The sequence below is a fragment of the Hippocampus bargibanti genome, linkage group LG08 (genome assembly GCF_051943395.1).
Source record: "Hippocampus bargibanti isolate YZ-2025 linkage group LG08, ASM5194339v1, whole genome shotgun sequence".
In the NCBI taxonomy this organism is placed as follows: Eukaryota; Metazoa; Chordata; class Actinopteri; order Syngnathiformes; family Syngnathidae; genus Hippocampus; species Hippocampus bargibanti.
This window is the reverse complement of record NC_142741.1, coordinates 1638552-1655975: the sequence shown is the minus strand read 5'-3', so window position 1 is coordinate 1655975 and position 17424 is coordinate 1638552. Positions and strand designations below refer to the sequence as shown.

Genomic DNA, 17424 nt, shown 5'->3' with positions numbered 1-17424 from the left:
AATAAATACATATCAATAAATAATTAAATAAATAACTAAATAAACATCAATAAATAAATACCTTAATAAAAAAATAACTACCCAAATGCATAACGAAATAATAAATAAAAACATATATACATAAAACACACATAAATAAGAAAAACACAAATAAATAAGAAAAACACATAAATAAAGACATACATACATAAATACATAAATAAAAAACAATAAATGACTGAATGACTAAATAAATAAATAAATACCTAAATTAATAAATGACTAAATAAATATATAGATAAAAAATAAAAAAATACATGGGTAATTAAATAAATACATACATACATAAATACATCCATAAATACATAAATAAATACATAACTAAATACATAAATGAATAAATAAAACATTAACAATAAATACATAAATAAGAAAAACATCTAAACAAATAAATAAATGGATAAATGAATAAATAAATGAATACATTACTAAATAATGACACAAATAAATAAATAAGAAACCACATAAATAAATAAATAAATACCTAAATTAATAAATGATTAAATAAATATATAGATAAATAAATAAGAAAAACAAACACATGAATACATGGGTAAATAAATAAATACATACATAAATACATTCATAAATACATACATAAATAAATACATAACTAAATACATAAGTGAATAAATAAATACATTAACAATAAATACATAAAAAAGAAAAACATCTCAACAAATAAATAAATGGATAAATGAATAAATAAATGAATACATTACTAAATAATGACACAAATAAATAAATAAGAAACCACATAAATAAATAAATGAATACATGGTTAAATGAATAAATTACTAAATAATAATTGAATGAACAAATAAATAAATAAATAAATAAATAAATAAATACCTTAATAAAAAAATAACTACACAAATGCATAAAGAAATAATAAATAAAAACATACATAAAACACACATAAATAAGAAAAACACAAATAAATAAGAAAAACACATAAATGAAGACATACATACATAAATACATAAATAAAAAACAATAAATGATTGAATGACTAAATAAATAAATACCTAAATTAATAAATGACTAAATAAATATATAGATAAATAAATAAGAAAAACAAATACATGAATACATGGGTAAATAAATAAATAAATACATAAATACATTCATAAATACATACATAAATAAATACATAAATAAATACATAACTAAATACATAAGTGAATAAATAAATACATTAACAATAAATACATAAAAAAGAAAAACATCTCAACAAATAAATAAATGGATAAATGAATAAATAAATAATAAATAAATGAATACATTACTAAATAATGACACAAATAAATAAATAAGAAAGCACATAAATAAATAAATGAATACATGGTTAAATGAATAAATTACTAAATAATAATTGAATGAATAAATAAATAAAATAAAATATAAATAAATAAATAAATAAATAAATAAATAAATAAATAAATAAATAAATAAATAGGAAAGCACATGGATAAATGACTGCAAAAAATAAATAAAAAATACCAATCTTTGAAAATAAATAAAAATATTCCAAACCAACAAATATGTCTTAAAATCATAATAAAAACACGAATAAAAAAAATAAAAGAACTCAATTTCCTCTCTGGGAGGGAGCGGCCTTGACATCATGGGTGACGCTGACCAATCTTCGGGTGCGTGCTTCCTCCCCATATTCTCAAGCTTCTTTTAGCTTCGTCACTCCTGAGGCTCGACGAAGGCCTGGCCCAAAAACGTCATTTGACAACCTCTTAGCGATTACGCTGCCACCAAAATAACGTGGTAAAAAAAATAACCACCAGAAACACAATGGACCCCTCCCCCGCGGTTGCGGGAGTAGAATTCGAATTAAACCGCGATCACCTTGTTGCCGCGCCGTGGAGCCTCTCCCGGCACGTGGCTAATGAAGTGCCAAGACGACGACGCTAAGGAGCGTCTGATGCAGAGGGACAGTGACAGAGACGTAGGGTCCCACCGTTAGTTACCTGTAATAGCCACCAGATGACGATGGTCCTCCCTCTCCGCCGCCTCTTTGACAGATGTCGGCGTTTCTTGCCATCATCCATTTTACCAAGCGCCTTGCTAAAAGGTCCCGTGGCATTGATAACACATTTGGCTCTGACATCAAATTCCTGCCCTATGAAAGAAAACAGCATCAATCTGCGGCCGCCGACAAGCCGGATTATTAATTTATCAGACGACGAACGCCCCCCCCCCCCCCCCCCCACCTCTCTCTCCGTAATAGAGTAACCCGAATTGTGTCCATGGGAGACTTCCCAGGATTGTAATTAATAGGAAACAGACATACCTAATTTCCCTCTCGCCTGTTTGCGTCACACGCGAAGAGCCCGGCGGCCATGACTGAGGGACTCAAATAAGGCAAATGTTTGTTAATGTCGTCGTTGAAGAGCTATAGCGCCCTAATGAGATCGCATATCAAAACGCAAAAAAATGAGGAAGCGCCAGATGAATGACACGCTGTCTTTTTCTAATTTGACATCGAGGACTGCAGAGAGAGAGAGAGAGCGAGACAATGAGGCCTCAACGTGGGGCTGCTGCCATTTTTCTCGTTGTCCCTTCGGCGCTCTGGTGAAAGAAACGATGGTCCATCATTTTATTCGGTACATTCGTTCAAACACGATAGTCCGTCTCTCTTGATGGAACAGCCGTAATATGGACAAAAACGGGCTATGCTGTCCAAATTGAAAGAGGCAATACTGCGATTTAAAGGACAACCGACAACATTTTTTGTTTGTTTTCTAAATGACATCAGAAAAACGGGTTTACCAATAAAACACCAAATAAAAACGACTTCAAGTGTCCCAAAACTGCAACAAAATCAGCTCGGAACTGCGCAGATTCAGAAAGTCCCGCCCCCTTGTTCGTGATGTCACTATTGGTCACACACTGTACATAAATACATACATAAATAAATACAGAAATAAATACAGAAATAAATAAATAAATAAATACAGAAAAAAAACACATGTAAATAAAAAATCAGAAAAAAATACATACATAAATAAGAAAAACACATAAATAAATAAATGAATGAATATATGGATCAATAAAATACTAAATAAATAAATAAATAAATAAATAAATAAAACATACATAAATGAGTACAGTACATGTATAAATGAATACATGAGTAAATAAATAAAGACGTACATAAATGCAGAAATAAATAAATCTGAAAATGGATACATCAATAAATAAGAAAACAAATACATAAAATGCGAATACACCAATGAATACATGAATAAATAAATAAATAAATAAATACATGAATGAATGAATGAATACATAAATACATGAATGAATAAATAAATAGATACATAGATAAATACATAAATAAATATGAAAACGCATCAATAAATAAGAAAACACATAAATAAAACACGAACAAATAAATACTGTAAAGTGACCTTGAGAGTTTTGGAAGTGAAATGTATCATTAATAAAATGTATGTTTATCTATCTAACTAGCTAGTTTGGTAGGTAGCTCGGTATCTATGAAATGTATTATTATTATTACTATTATTATTATTATAAATCAATATAAAAACACATAAATAAAACACGAACAAATAAATACTGTAAAGTGACCTTGAGAGTTTTGGAAGTGAAATGTATCATTAATAAAATGTATGTTTATCTATCTAACTCGCTAGTTTGGTAGGTAGCTCGGTATCTATGAAATGTATTATTATTATTATTATAAATGAATATAAAAATACATAAATAAATGAATGAATCTCCCCGCCCGCCCGTCGCAAGCCCACCAGCCCGTCTGCGGCTCTGCCCTCTCCACTAGGTGCACCACTTCAGTGTAATTGGCTGTGGCAGCCCCATACCTGGCAGCAGTGCGGGCGACGGCGAGGTTCATTGGAGCATCGTGGTGTTGTCCTGCAGCGGGGGGGGGGGAGGAAGACGGCGACCGGAGCAAAGGGGGGTTTGGGGGATGTGAGTCACCCCGAGCCTGTGACTGGTGGTATGGAAGTGTGTCGGAAGCGATATGTCACATCTGTCCCTGTCACTTTGCATCAGCGCCACGGCCACGCGAGGAATGCGCACTTAAAGTCGCAGCGGCCCTTTGGCCTGAGCGCCGGGGCCCCCCGACCCGCCGACGACCCCTCCCGTCCACCTTCTTCCCTGCGTCGGCCCGGGAAAGGCGGCCTATGACGGATTGAGGAGGACGTGCGTCAAATAAAGGTATGAGGGCTCCTTTTTACTTCTTTGACGTCTTTTCCATTCAAATCGTATCAATCTATCGATCGATCTAGGGAGCTATAGGTGGCGAGGTAGCTACGTATATATCTATGTATCTATCTCTCTGTCTGTCTAGGTAGCTAGGTATCTAGCTAGGTAACTATCTTGCTAGCTAGCTAGATAGCTAGCTAGGTATCTATCTAGCAAAGTATCTAGGTAGCTCACTTTATTTATCTTTCTGGCTTTGGTTTGGTTTGGTTCTTTAACAAGTAAAATGTATTGTTTATCTTTCTAGCTATTTAGCTGGGCATCTAGCTAGCTAGGCATCTAGCTAGCTGGGCATCTAGCTAGCTAGGCATCTAATCACATTTCCCAAGTGTGAATCTTTACCAAGTAAAGCATATTTTTGATTCTTTAACAAGTAAAATGTATTGTTTATCTATCTTGCTAGCTAGTTTGGTAGCTAGCTAGGTATCCAGCTTGGGAAATGTGATTTTTTTTGGGTCAATTAATAAGAGAAAGTGATAAAGTGAGTGAAACGAGAGAGAAATAAATAGCTTGACAGCTAGCTAGATACCTAGCTAGCTATCAAGCTATTTTTTCTGTCTATTTTCACTCACTTGATCACTTTATCTTAATAATAAATAGCTAGGTATCAAGCTATCAAGCTAGCTTATTTCTCTCTCTTTTCACTGACTTTATCACTTTATTTTATGATCGGACCAAAAAAAAAAATCACATTTCCCAAGTGTGATTCCTTAACAAGTAAAATGTATTTTGGATTATTTAACAAGTAAAATGTATTGTTTGTCTATCTAGCTAATTAGCTAGCCATCTAGCTAGCTAGGCAGCTAATCACATTTCCCAAGTGTGATTCTTTAACAAGTAAAAAGTATTTTTGATTTTTTTTAACAAGTAAAATGTATTGTTTATCTATCTAGCTAATTAGCTAGCCATCTAGCTAGCTAGGCATCTAGCTAGCTAGGCATCTAATCAAATTTCCCAAGTGTGATTCTTTAACAAGTAAAAAGTATTTTTGATTCTTTAACAAGTAAAATGTATGTTTATCGATCTAGCTAGCTAGTTTGGTAGCTAGCTAGGTATCTAGCTAGCTAGCTAGCTAGCTATTGAGCTATTTATTTCTCTCTCTTTTCACTCACTTTATCATGTTATCTTATTAATGGACCAACAACTTTTAACAAGTAAAATGTATTTTTTTATCTATCTAGCTAGCTTGCTATATAGCGAGCTAGGTATCTAGCTATCTCTTTCTCAAAGTACCTATTTATCTCACTCTAGCGCCCTGTAGCTCTCGCTCCATCCTCTCTTTTTCAATAATGGCCCAAAAAATATCAACAAATCGCATTTTCGCAAGTGTGATTCTTTCACAAGGAACATGTATTTTTATCTCCAACAATGACACATTTAATATTGACAAATATCTCTTTGACATAAAACGTTGGGCCATTTCCAGTTTAAAGGGAACAGTTTGACTTCCAACTATGACTCATTTTGCTCAAATGTCTGTCCGGCGTCACACACACACACACACACAAGTGCTTCCCACTCTCCCATAATGCCTTTTTTTCAAGAGGCTCAACAAGTCCTGACAGCAGCTGACCTGCTTTGGCCACACACAAAAAAAAGAGTCATCTGTGGAATCCTTTTAATGAACACGGAATGCGACTCTCAAGATTTATGGATTAATTCCTCTTTGGGCTCTAAAATAGGCCAGATCTATATTCCCAGTCACAAGGTCACAAGTTTTGTAATTTAAATGAAAAGGGTCTAAAAGTGACAAATGAACAAAGCCTACTTTCATTACAAAGTGATTCTTATGTACATCTTTGAAGATTGATAGCCGGACAATCCCTTCCGTTGGAAAAAAAAACGAGATGATTAATCACTTTTAATGTTGGTGTCCTGGTTGGGTTGACTTTCTTTCTATTTGTTCACCGCTAAGGTACTTCAAATCCCTCCTTGTTTTTTTGGTTGCTCCTTTACAGGAATGAGGCGACTTCCCCCCTTTTTTTTTTTTTTTTTTTTTTTTTGTTCCCTGATTTATTTTACGTTTGAGCGATTCGGGCTAGCTGCTGGGGCTGCGCTTGAATGCTACCGTACGCTGGAAGCCATTCGCCCCCACTGCGGGAAAATAAATATATAAATTCAAAGCCAAAAGTAAACGGGGAGGGGGGTTAAGAGGGGTAGAAAAAAGAACAACGGCAAAACAACAGATTTAAAGGCCACGTTTTAGAATGAATTACATACAAGAGTATGCACCCTGCCATGATGTATTAGGAAGAGCTTAGCATCCTGTTCTTTATCTCTGTAGGGTAAATGTGACCATTAATGTGGTTAGCACACACACAAAAACACACACACACACACACACAGAAAAAAATCTAGTGTCCTCTTGGTGATTTTCCTGCGCTTGCTAATGAAGCTACGCCGCCCTCGGTCGCAGATTAGCGCGCACTAGCATCGCTGCATTCAACTTCCCTCCCTCAAGTGACACAAAATATATCACTCGGCACAGAATTGACAATTTCAAATGCTTAAAGAGCCCGCCATGAGAAGAAAAGAGCGTTTAGCGCAGAGCGGCGCTACGTATGCGGAACTGCCGCTCCTTGGAATTGAAGCGGATTTACAGTACGTGGGACAAGAGATGTGAGACAATCTCTTTTGGTCAATGGATGCTACAGCTTCGTGTTTGCTTTCAACTTGTAGCTTGTAGCAGAGGTGCACATTCCACTATGATGTCCCTGATCCACTGGTGAAAAGGATGATTTGGTGCTCTCCTTTTTTATCTACAACTGCATCATACAACAAAGAGAGCGCTAGACAGCTAGATAGCCAGTTAGCTAGATATCCAACCAACGATGTGCATTTTCATCAAGAATCAGAATCAGAAAACTTTTATTTGTCCCACAACGGGGACATTTGCAACTCTTATATCGCTATTCAGACCGAGAAACTACGTGTAAATTAGCTGGCTAGCTGGATTTATAGCTGGCTATCTATTAGGTAGCAAGCTATGTGGTTATTTAGCTGGCTGGCTTGATTGATAGCTGGCTATCTATGAGCTATTTATTAGCTGGCGAGCTATGTGGCTATTTAGCTGGCTGGCTTGATAGATAGCTGGCTAGCTGTATGGCTATGTAGCTGGATGGCTGGATTGATAGCTGGCTACTTGTTAGCTATTTATTAGCTAGCGAGCTGTGTGGCTATTTAGCTGGCGAGCTATGTGGCTATTTAGCTGGCTATGTATTAGTTAGGTAGCTAGCTTTTCTATCTATTTGAGTTACTTCCGGGTTGAGTGAACGCTGGCGCGTGTGGCCGCCGCTGCTCACCCACAGAAAAACTCATCCTGTGACTGTAAAGTGACCTTGAGAGTTTTGAAAGGTGCTTATAAATGAAATGTATTATTATTATTATTGTTACATGTATTTGGATAGCGCCCTGACTTCCTCAATTCACCTGTACAGAGTCTTGAAATGTCAAAAACAGCTGGATAAGAGGCAGGAAGGGTGTTTTTTTTTTCTCTGTTATTTTTTATGAATGAACGGTTGGCAACGTTTTCTGCCTCCTGATGAGGCTAACGCTTAATGATGATGATGATAATTATCATCAGCAATTAAAAAGCCAAAATGGCCCCCGAATGACGAACGCGGTGAGATGAGCATCAGAGCTCCCTGGAGGGGAAACCACTACCCACCCCCGACCCCCGACCCCCCCAACCTGAATCCCGTGTCGCTACCTCTCGTGGTCTCACTGCCCGCCCATCGCATCCCTCCTGGAGGTTACAAAGCTCAGTGGAGTGAGAGGAAAAAGGGCTCGCAGCCCACATAAAATGCTGCAAAATGTACGAGCGGGGGTGGCGAGAGGGGACGGGGGGGGGGGCGGCCATGACAGTGAATTTCATGTCTCGCAGTCATAGAAGCGGAGATGCTTGGCTGGGCTGACTCGGCCGATTAAATTGTTACAGGTACACAGATGTTTTTGTCAATGACACAAAAACGGACAACGCTTCCGTGTTTGTAAGTAAAACGCACATGTGGCCTGATTAAATTTGCCGTCAACTTACCAGATGTTTCCTGCGGGATTTTTCACGTTTGTCTTTTGCAATCTGCTTTTTTTTCTCTTCTTCAAAGCTCGTCAGCGGCCATGATGGCTCCAATAATCCCGAGGAGATGAACCCGTGCAGTCAAAGCTCGATCCCCACTAAATAAGGTCAGGACAGAAAATGTCAGTGCCATAATGTAGCCACTTGCATATGGCAAAAGATACAAAGAGGAGACAGCTGGAACAGAAATGAAGGATAGGCTCAAGGTTTTACTTACATACATACATACATACATACATACATACATACATATATACATCCATACATACGTATATATATATATATATATATATATATATATATATATATATATATATATATATATATATATATATATATATATATATATATATATATATATATATATATATATATATATATACATCCATACATACGTATATACATACATACATATATACATCCATACATACGTATATACATACATACATGAATAAATAATACATAAATAAATACGTTAATAAATAGACACACAAATACATAAATAAAACAATAAATAAATACACACATACATATATACATACATAAATAAATACATAGATAAATAGACACACAAATACATAAATAAATAAAACATACATAAACAAATAAACAATCACATAAATAAACAAATAAATACATAACTAAAAATAAAACAAACAAAAAATAATACAGAAACACAAACACATAAATAAATAAATACATAAATACCATTTGCTGTTACAGCGGTGTGCCATGTGTAATGACATGAACCCCCTATATTTTCCCCTCCAAACAACATAAATATTTTTTTTTAATTCCATTCTATTTATTTATTTATGTATTTATTTATCTGTATACCAATATATTTATTTATTAATGTATTTTTATAACATACAAATGGTATGAAAATATTTGACAAATTGTTTGTCAATTTTAGTATGAAATCCTTTTAAATTCTAATGGGCAAAAAAAAAAAAAAATATATATATATATATATATATATATATATATATATATATATATATATATATATATATATATATATATATATTTTTTTTTTTAAATTACATTCTATTTTATTTTTTTAACATGAAATCCTGATATTTAATGTGATATTGTTTTAAATTCCATTCTATTTATTTATTTATCTTTTTATAGATATACCAATATTTTTATTTATTTGTGTATTTTGAATAACATGCAAATGGTATGAAAATATTTGACAAATTGTCAATTTTAGCATGAAATCCTTTTAAATTCTAATGGGCAAAATATGTCCATTTTAGCACGAAATCGTAATACATTAGAACATTGGAATGCGTGTGACAGATCAGTGGTCAGACCGTCGCCGTCGTGAAGTCTGTTGCCTTTTTGCAGTACGTGAGAATCCACATGTCCCCCAAACGCCAAATGAGGTCTGACAGATCGCCTGCAGAAACAAAGTTGGGACTTTGCCGCTACCACCGAGAGCTTGAGTGAACAGGACATGCTATGTACACCCTGGCTAACAATCAACATATGCTTTTGTTTTTGCGATGCCAACACGAGGCGCCCGTTGCCCGCAGACGCATGGATCCTGGGACCCGTTGCAACGTCGTGCCTACTGGCTATTATTTGCTTTCAAAATAAAAGTAAAAAGAAATACAGTCCACGTGAGGCGTAGCATGGTTTCATCCACGCCTTCACGAACCCCCCCCCCCCCCCAATTTTTTTTAATCAGCCATTAAAATGAATTTTGAAAAAAAAGTATTAATTAAATAGACAAATAAATACATAAATAAATACATACATACATAAGTAAATAAATAAGTAAGTAAATACATACAGAAATAATTAAATAAATATGTAGATAAATAAAGACATAAATAAATGAATGTATGAACACATAAATAAATAAATAAATAAATATGTACATAACAAATTAATAAATATGCACACAAACAAATAAATATGTTGATAGACAAATAAATAATTAAGTAAATAATAAATACGTTCATAAATAAACGAAACGAATAAATAAATGCGTAAATAAATAAATAAATATGTACATAAATAAATATATAGATAGACAACTAATTAAGTAAATAATAAAGTACATAAATGAATGAATAAATAAATGCGTAAATAAATACATATGTACATAAATAAATAAATATGTACACAAACAAATAAATAAATATGTAGATAGACAACTAATTAAGTAAATAATAAATAAAGTACATAAATAAATGAATGAATAAATAAATAAGTGAATAAATCGAATAAATGAATGAATAAATAAATAATAGATACGTACATAACTAACTAAACATGTACATAAATAAATGATAGTTCAAAAAGCATAGTGTAGACTGCAAAGTTAAAATATCCCATCAATCAGGCTCCGCAAATAACCCGCACAAGCCATTTGTTCACTTGATGCAAAAAGCTATCAACCCAGCTAAACAGAACACAATTGATGAGGAACTGGGTAAAATTATGGCAGAGAAAGGCCCTACAAGGGATCATTCCTCAAGATGGTGAAAGAAGGCGGCTACGTTCCTCATCAAGTGTTTAATGATGATGAAACCGGTCACTCCATTCCATGAAGCCATCAACGACCATCACAAAGGTAAATAAAACGACTTCATTATACAGTGCAGTTTATTTCTTTAATTATAATACCATAGCACAGGGGTGTCAAAGTCATTTTTTGCCGCGGGCCACATTGTAGTTATGGTTTCCTCTCGAGGGCCGTTATGAATTTGGGGAACCCATTAGAATGTTTAAATCCCTTCAAATATTACATATAGAGCACACAGCAAATTAATGAATAACTCGTTTTCAAATCTGAAGTCAAGAATAATTACTTTTATTGTGGTTGACATCCAAAAATAAGAAATTTTGGCTCAGATTTTAGCAATCATCATGGAATTTGACAAGTTTGATTTGCTTTCGCGGGCCGAAAAAAATGATGTGGCGGGCCGGATTTGGCCCGCGGGCCTTGACTTTGACACCTGTGCCATAGCACATTTATTGTACATCAAATAAGGTATATTTTGTGTAGTTTTAAGGCTTAGAAAATGATGTTTTACGGGGACCTGGGAACGGATTATTCTCATTTTAATGGTTTCTTATGTGAAATTAATTTTTGGGATCCACACTTTTCACCATACGCACTCTGTCTGGGAACCAATTAAGTTCGTAAGCCAAGGTATCACTCTATTTTCAAAGCATATAAGTATCGTGAGAGCCCTTCCGCCCCAAAAAAAAAAAGTATTACTCCCCCATCCGCCCCTTCTATCCTACCCACTGTCATTTCTCAGCTCATATAGCGGCGCACGCCGTAAACCTTTCCCTTGATAAAAGGCGTCGGAGTTGGGAAGATTGAGAAGTTCAGGCGGCATGGCAGTAAAGTTTACAATCACCTTTGGGCTGTTGAAGTGCGAGGTGAAGGAAGAGCGAGCGAGACGCCGGCATCTCGACGGCATCTCGACGGCCGACTCCAATTCGGAGACTTGGCTGAACTCCGGGGCCTTGATTTGATTGGTGCAGCCTTGAATCATAAGCTTTAATTGCACCTGACATTTAACGCTTCTCTCTGGTATTTAAAGCGCCGTACAGGTGTGGCTCATTACGGAGAAGGGGAGGGAAAAAATGAAGGGTGGGGGGGGGGGCAATCGGGGGAGGTCGGGCGGGGGGAGGGGGGTCATGTTAGCATTTCTCTCATTGCTGTCCCGCAACGATGCTCAGATCATATTTAACTCATTCACTGCCAGACAAAGTACTGAAAAATGTGTCCACTCCAGTGCCAGGGTTTTTGTCATTGTCACTCGAATTGCAGGACCCACAGGATATTGAGTTTTAGGACTACATAGACATTCAATGCAGCGTAAGAAAACTTAGAATCTCTTCTTTCATCAGAGAAAAAAAGAGTTAATTCCTAAGTTATATGGGTCTGGAGTTATATGAACTTGAAATGAGGGCGTATGTACAAAATACAATGCAATACATACACATTGGAAAATTCCAGCACCCACAGAATGTTGAGTTTTAGGACTACTACTAAACCTTCGAATCTCTTCTTTCATCTGAAAAAAAGAGTTAATTAGCTAGCTATTTAGCTAGCTATCTATTAGCTATCGAGCTGTCTATGTAGCTATTATCTAGCTAGCTTTCTATCTATTTGAGTTACTTCGAGGTTGAGTGAACGCTGGCGCATGTAACTACCGCTACTGATTCATTTGCGATCTATTTGCTATCTAGCTGTCTACCTAGCTTTATAGCTAGCTATCTATTAGCTATCGAGCTGTCTAGCTAGCTATTAGCTAGCTAGCTTTCTATCTATTTGAGTTACTTCGAGGTTGAGTGAACGCTGGCGCGTGTAGCTACCGCTACTGATTCATTTGCGATCTATTTGCTATCTAGCTGTCTACCTAGCTTTATAGCTAGCTATCTATTAGCTATCGAGCTGTCTATCTAGCTATTAGCTAGCTAGCTTTCTATCTATTTGAGTTACTTCGAGGTTGAGTGAACGCTGGCGCATGTAACTACCGCTACTGATTCATTTGCGATCTATTTGCTATCTAGCTGTCTACCTAGCTTTATAGCTAGCTATCTATTAGCTATCGAGCTGTCTATGTAGCTATTATCTCGCTAGCTTTCTATCTATTTGAGTTACTTCGAGGTTGAGTTAATGCTCGCTGCCGCTGCTCACCCACAGAAAATCTCCCCATGTCTGTAAAGTGACCTTAAGAGTTTTGAAAGGCGCTTAGAAATGAAATGTATTATTATTATTATTATTATTATTATTATTCTATCGATTTTGAAGCTATGATACTGTCGCCTCTATTTGACTGTCAAGCTGCAATCTGACTAATTGGTCTCCTCTGCCGTTCACCTCCAGGAGTCCGCCATGTTCATCCAGATGGGGAGAGAAAAAAGAACGAAAAAAAAAAAAAAATGTCTCTAAAAAGGAAAACACAAGCGTCGACTAATGAGATTCCTTAAAATGTGGTGAAAAGCAACGGAAAGTGGTGACATTTCAGCTCCCGGTCGGGTGAGTTGTCTGGAACAAGCCACAGGTAAGCGAGGAGGGGGACAGGGGCGATACTGTCTCAGACTTGGTTGGGTGACATCATTTTGTGACTTAAAGAAAAGTAAATGTTGCCTTTTTAACTCATTCACTACCAAACGATGTGCAATAATAATAATAATAAATTTCATCTATAAGGGCCTTTCAAAACTCTCAAGGTCACTTTACAGTCACAGGATAAGTTTTTCTGTGGGTGAGCAGCGGCAGCTACACGCGCCAGCCTTCACTCAACCCGGAAGTAACTCAAATAGACAGAAAGCTAGCCAGCTAGCTAACAGATAGCTAATAGATTGCCAGCTAGACCGTTAGATAACTAGCTAGATAGCCATATAGCTAATAAATAGCCAGCTACGTAGCTAGCCAGATAGCTAATATATAGCAAATATAGCTAGCTATCTAACAGATAGCTAGCTAGAGCTAATAGATAGCTAATAGACACCTAGCTAGAGCAAATAGATTTGAATGCAAATACATTTAATATGAATAATAAAAATAAATTTAATTTCTAAGCGCCTTTCAAAACTTTCAAGGTCACTTTACAGTCACATGATAAGTTTTTTTGTGGGTGAGCAATGGCAGCTCGTGTTATAAGGTCACAGGGTCAATTTGACCCCCAAATGTGGGCCTCTTTGTATAAAATAACCATCAGAATCAGGTAATTTTGTACAAAACAAGCCCAAAAATGAATGAGCGAATGAGCGTTATGACGCCTTAAAAAGATTCCTGTGACCGCAGAACAAGGAAACGTCGACGTCAGGCAGTTCATTCAAGGCAAAACATGTCACCCCTTTCCTCGCCCGCCCCCCGATTTTTTGAGTGAAAAATGAACCCGGGCGGGCAAATAAAGCAATATGACCACGGGGACCAGGAATTGGGCGGATAAGTGTCAGCTGCGGAGAAAAAATGAAGCATTTACCTGTTTGTAATCCGATTTCTCGCCGCCGCCGCCGCCGATATCGGACTCCTCGGCGAATGAGCTGGATGCTCTCGGGCTGATGAGAAATGGCGGCGGCCCGTTCGGAGAGATCCCGCCGCCGCGAAAGCCCGACCCAAGCCCATCAACATTTGGATACTTAGTGACCCAAATCTTAGCGCGCTATTGCAATTATTTGCCGTGAGAGGGAATATGGAAGCGGGGCCATACATATTCCATTGCTTTAAAGCCACCATTATTTTTCCTTGGCTTTGACAGCTGGAAGCGCAATAAGGCCGCCAAAATGCGGTTAAAAGAACAAGCGCATTGCTTTTACTCTGGATTGGGTCCAAGATTTTCTTAAACCCACAACGTAAAATCTAAGGATAAAATATAAATCAATAATATGAAATATAAAATGATAAAAACGACACTAAAAACTATGACATTTATAAATGAACTGTACAGTAAACAGCTGTGTATACATTACATGTACAGTTATACAGTCCTAAAAATTGATAATACGAAATATAAAATGATAAAAATGACACTAAAAGTTATAAGATTTATAAATGAACTGTCAACAGTTTGGCATATAATAGTATTCACTAGAAAACGATGCTTGAAAAATAACAGATTGACATTGTATACTATCCTGTCGTGTAAACGGCATGTCGGCCATTTTGAATGGATTTCGACTTACGAACGTTTGACTTACGACCATTTTATTGGAACGGAACCCGGTCGTAACTCGGGTGTTACGTGTATGTATATATGTATGTATATATATATATATATATATATATATATATATATATATATATATATATATATATATATATATATATATATATATATATATATATATATATACATATACATACGTATGTATGTATGTATGTATGTATGTATGTATGTATGTATGTATGTATGTATGTATGTATGTATGTATGTATATATGTATGTATGTATGTATGTATGTATGTATACGTATGTATGGATGTATGTATGTATGTATGCATGCATGCCTGTCTGTCTGTCTGTCTGTCTGTCTGTATGTATGTATGTATGTATGTGAACGTGTATGTATGTATATACGTATGTATGGATGTATATATGTATGTATGTATATATATACGCACGTACGTATGTATGTATGTATGGATGGATGGAATGTATGTACTTTATGTACTGTATGTAATGTATGTATATAGTTGTATGTATTTGTGTATATGTATATATTTTGATATGAATGTTTTTTTTAATTCATAACTATTTTTATTTTACATTATTTTTAGTTTTTATTTTACATTTACATTTTATAATATATTATTTTTTATTTTAAAATATATTATTTTATATTTATAAAATATACACACATGTATATAAATTGTTTTTAATAAATATTTTATTTTATATATATCAGTGGGCATAAATATTAAATATTTATAATATATATTTGATATCAATCAATAAATATGGTTTTATATTTCTAAATAATTTTTCCTATTATAAATATCCATATATGTGAGTGAACTTTTGTTGACATGTAATAATAATAATAATGATAACCCTAATAATAATAATAATAATAATAATAATAATAATAATAATAATAATAATAATAATACATTTCATTTGTAAGCGCCTTTCAAAATTCTCAAGGTCACTTTCCAGTCACAGGATGTCGCCTGCAGTTTAATGGCGACCAATCCTGGGCGTGCCCTGCCTCCTTCCCCAAACGATTATAACAAGGTTCATTTGGCACTCTTTTGCATTCTTATGTGCTTTGCGTAATTTCATACATTTTTTTTTTATTCATCAAAGAAAGTTAATGCTTTATCTGATTTTTTTTTTTTTTCAAGGGGGCAGGGAGGGCAATTGATTGTGTCAGCGAGGACACCTGCAGCTCCAGAATACATTTCCACTTTGAGGAGATGTTGAAAATGAAGGGAAAAAAAAGAAGACAAAACGCAGCCGTGAGGAAAAATTGTCATCGGCATGAATATGCAAGGCCTTGATAGCGCCGCCGTCATTACTAACGTTGCTGCCAATTACAGAGCATGTCATGACACTGTGATTCATGAATATTCAGCACGGATTGATATTGACGACGATGGCGGCCTCGCGCCACATTTTTACCGTCTCATTTTGCCTGCCGAACGGTTTCCTTCATCGTGGCATGCAGACGCCCTGCAAGCTGCAAGACAAGCTGTTCCGTGAGGCATTGCTAGTTAACAGTGTGTTATATAAAGGTGGATAAAAGTGATGAAGTGCTCGGCGGCTCGAAAGAGCACGCATTAAAGCATATTGAGTAGACATTTAAGATTGTAAAGTGGAATTCCACAAATGGGAAATCCGAGTGTGAGGAAAAGGATGCCTTCAGGGGGTCCGGGATATTCCATTCAGAGCTTTTTTCCTCTTCAAGGGAGATGTGGGTGTGACAGGAAACTGGACTACCAAGAAAAAAAACTGTCCACCCTTGTTTTGTTTCATCTTTTAAAGGACAACCGACACCATTTTTTTTGTTTCCTAACTGACATCAGAAAAACGTTTTATAGCTTCTAAAATACCCAAAACACGTAGGCTGATATTTTTAGTCAAATGCAAAACACCAATAAAAATGACTTCAAGTGACCCAAAACTACTTCAAAATGACCTCGGAGATGCCGAGTTTCAAAAGGTCCCGCCCCCTTGTTCGTGACGTCACGCCAAGACGTCTCGAGACGCCTTGCTCGAAAATCAAAACAATGGCTTCAGATTCGGAGAAGATGCTTTCTTGTTACTCATCCAGTTATGAATATGATTACTCATCCAGTTATGAATACACACAAAGCTTGCGCTTTGTGTGTATGAGGTCCAGGGTTCAATCCCACAATATCCACTTAAGCTTTCTATATAATAAGGCCTCTTTTGTATGGTAAGGCATTTTTAGCCCCAAAAAAACGACCATGTATATAGTAAGACGTTTTTGGCCGAAAAAAACCCGACAATGTATAGTAAGGCATTTTTAGCCGAAAAAAAACCGCCTTGTATAGTAAGGCATTTTTAGCCGAAAAAAACCACCATGTATAGTAAGCCGTTTTT

The 17424-nt window shown here is 35.6% G+C and overlaps 1 protein-coding gene and 2 long non-coding RNA genes across 13 annotated transcripts in view; 2 read left to right on the top strand and 1 right to left on the bottom strand.

Moving 5' to 3' along the window:
- LOC148894251 (uncharacterized) overlaps window positions 1–4020 on the top strand; it is a 90582-nt gene extending 86562 nt beyond the window's left edge. For 6 of the 8 annotated variants that reach the window (XR_016115770.1, XR_016115772.1, XR_016115766.1 and 3 more), the window contains one exon: window positions 3854–4020. This is a non-coding gene — a long non-coding RNA (uncharacterized LOC148894251). The remainder of the gene's footprint in view (window positions 1–3853) is intronic. The other 2 variants (XR_016115768.1, XR_016115765.1) reach the window with 1 other exon arrangement.
- On the bottom strand, window positions 1479–8444 carry LOC148894250 (uncharacterized). The gene is made up of 3 exons (XR_016115773.1): window positions 8333–8444; window positions 2022–2173; window positions 1479–1758 (listed from the first exon to the last, which is right to left on the bottom strand). It is a non-coding gene; the product is annotated as an uncharacterized LOC148894250 (long non-coding RNA).
- The window catches only part of nr4a2a (nuclear receptor subfamily 4, group A, member 2a), a 33547-nt gene continuing 20216 nt past the window's right edge, over window positions 4094–17424 (top strand). For 2 of the 4 annotated variants that reach the window (XM_089002566.1, XM_089002564.1), the window contains exons 1-3: window positions 4191–4251; window positions 8400–8478; window positions 13236–13413. The gene's annotated coding sequence lies outside the window, so the exon portion shown is untranslated. Of the gene's footprint in view, window positions 4252–8399; window positions 8479–13235; window positions 13414–17424 lie in introns of all 4 variants that reach the window. The other 2 variants (XM_089002568.1, XM_089002567.1) reach the window with 2 other exon arrangements.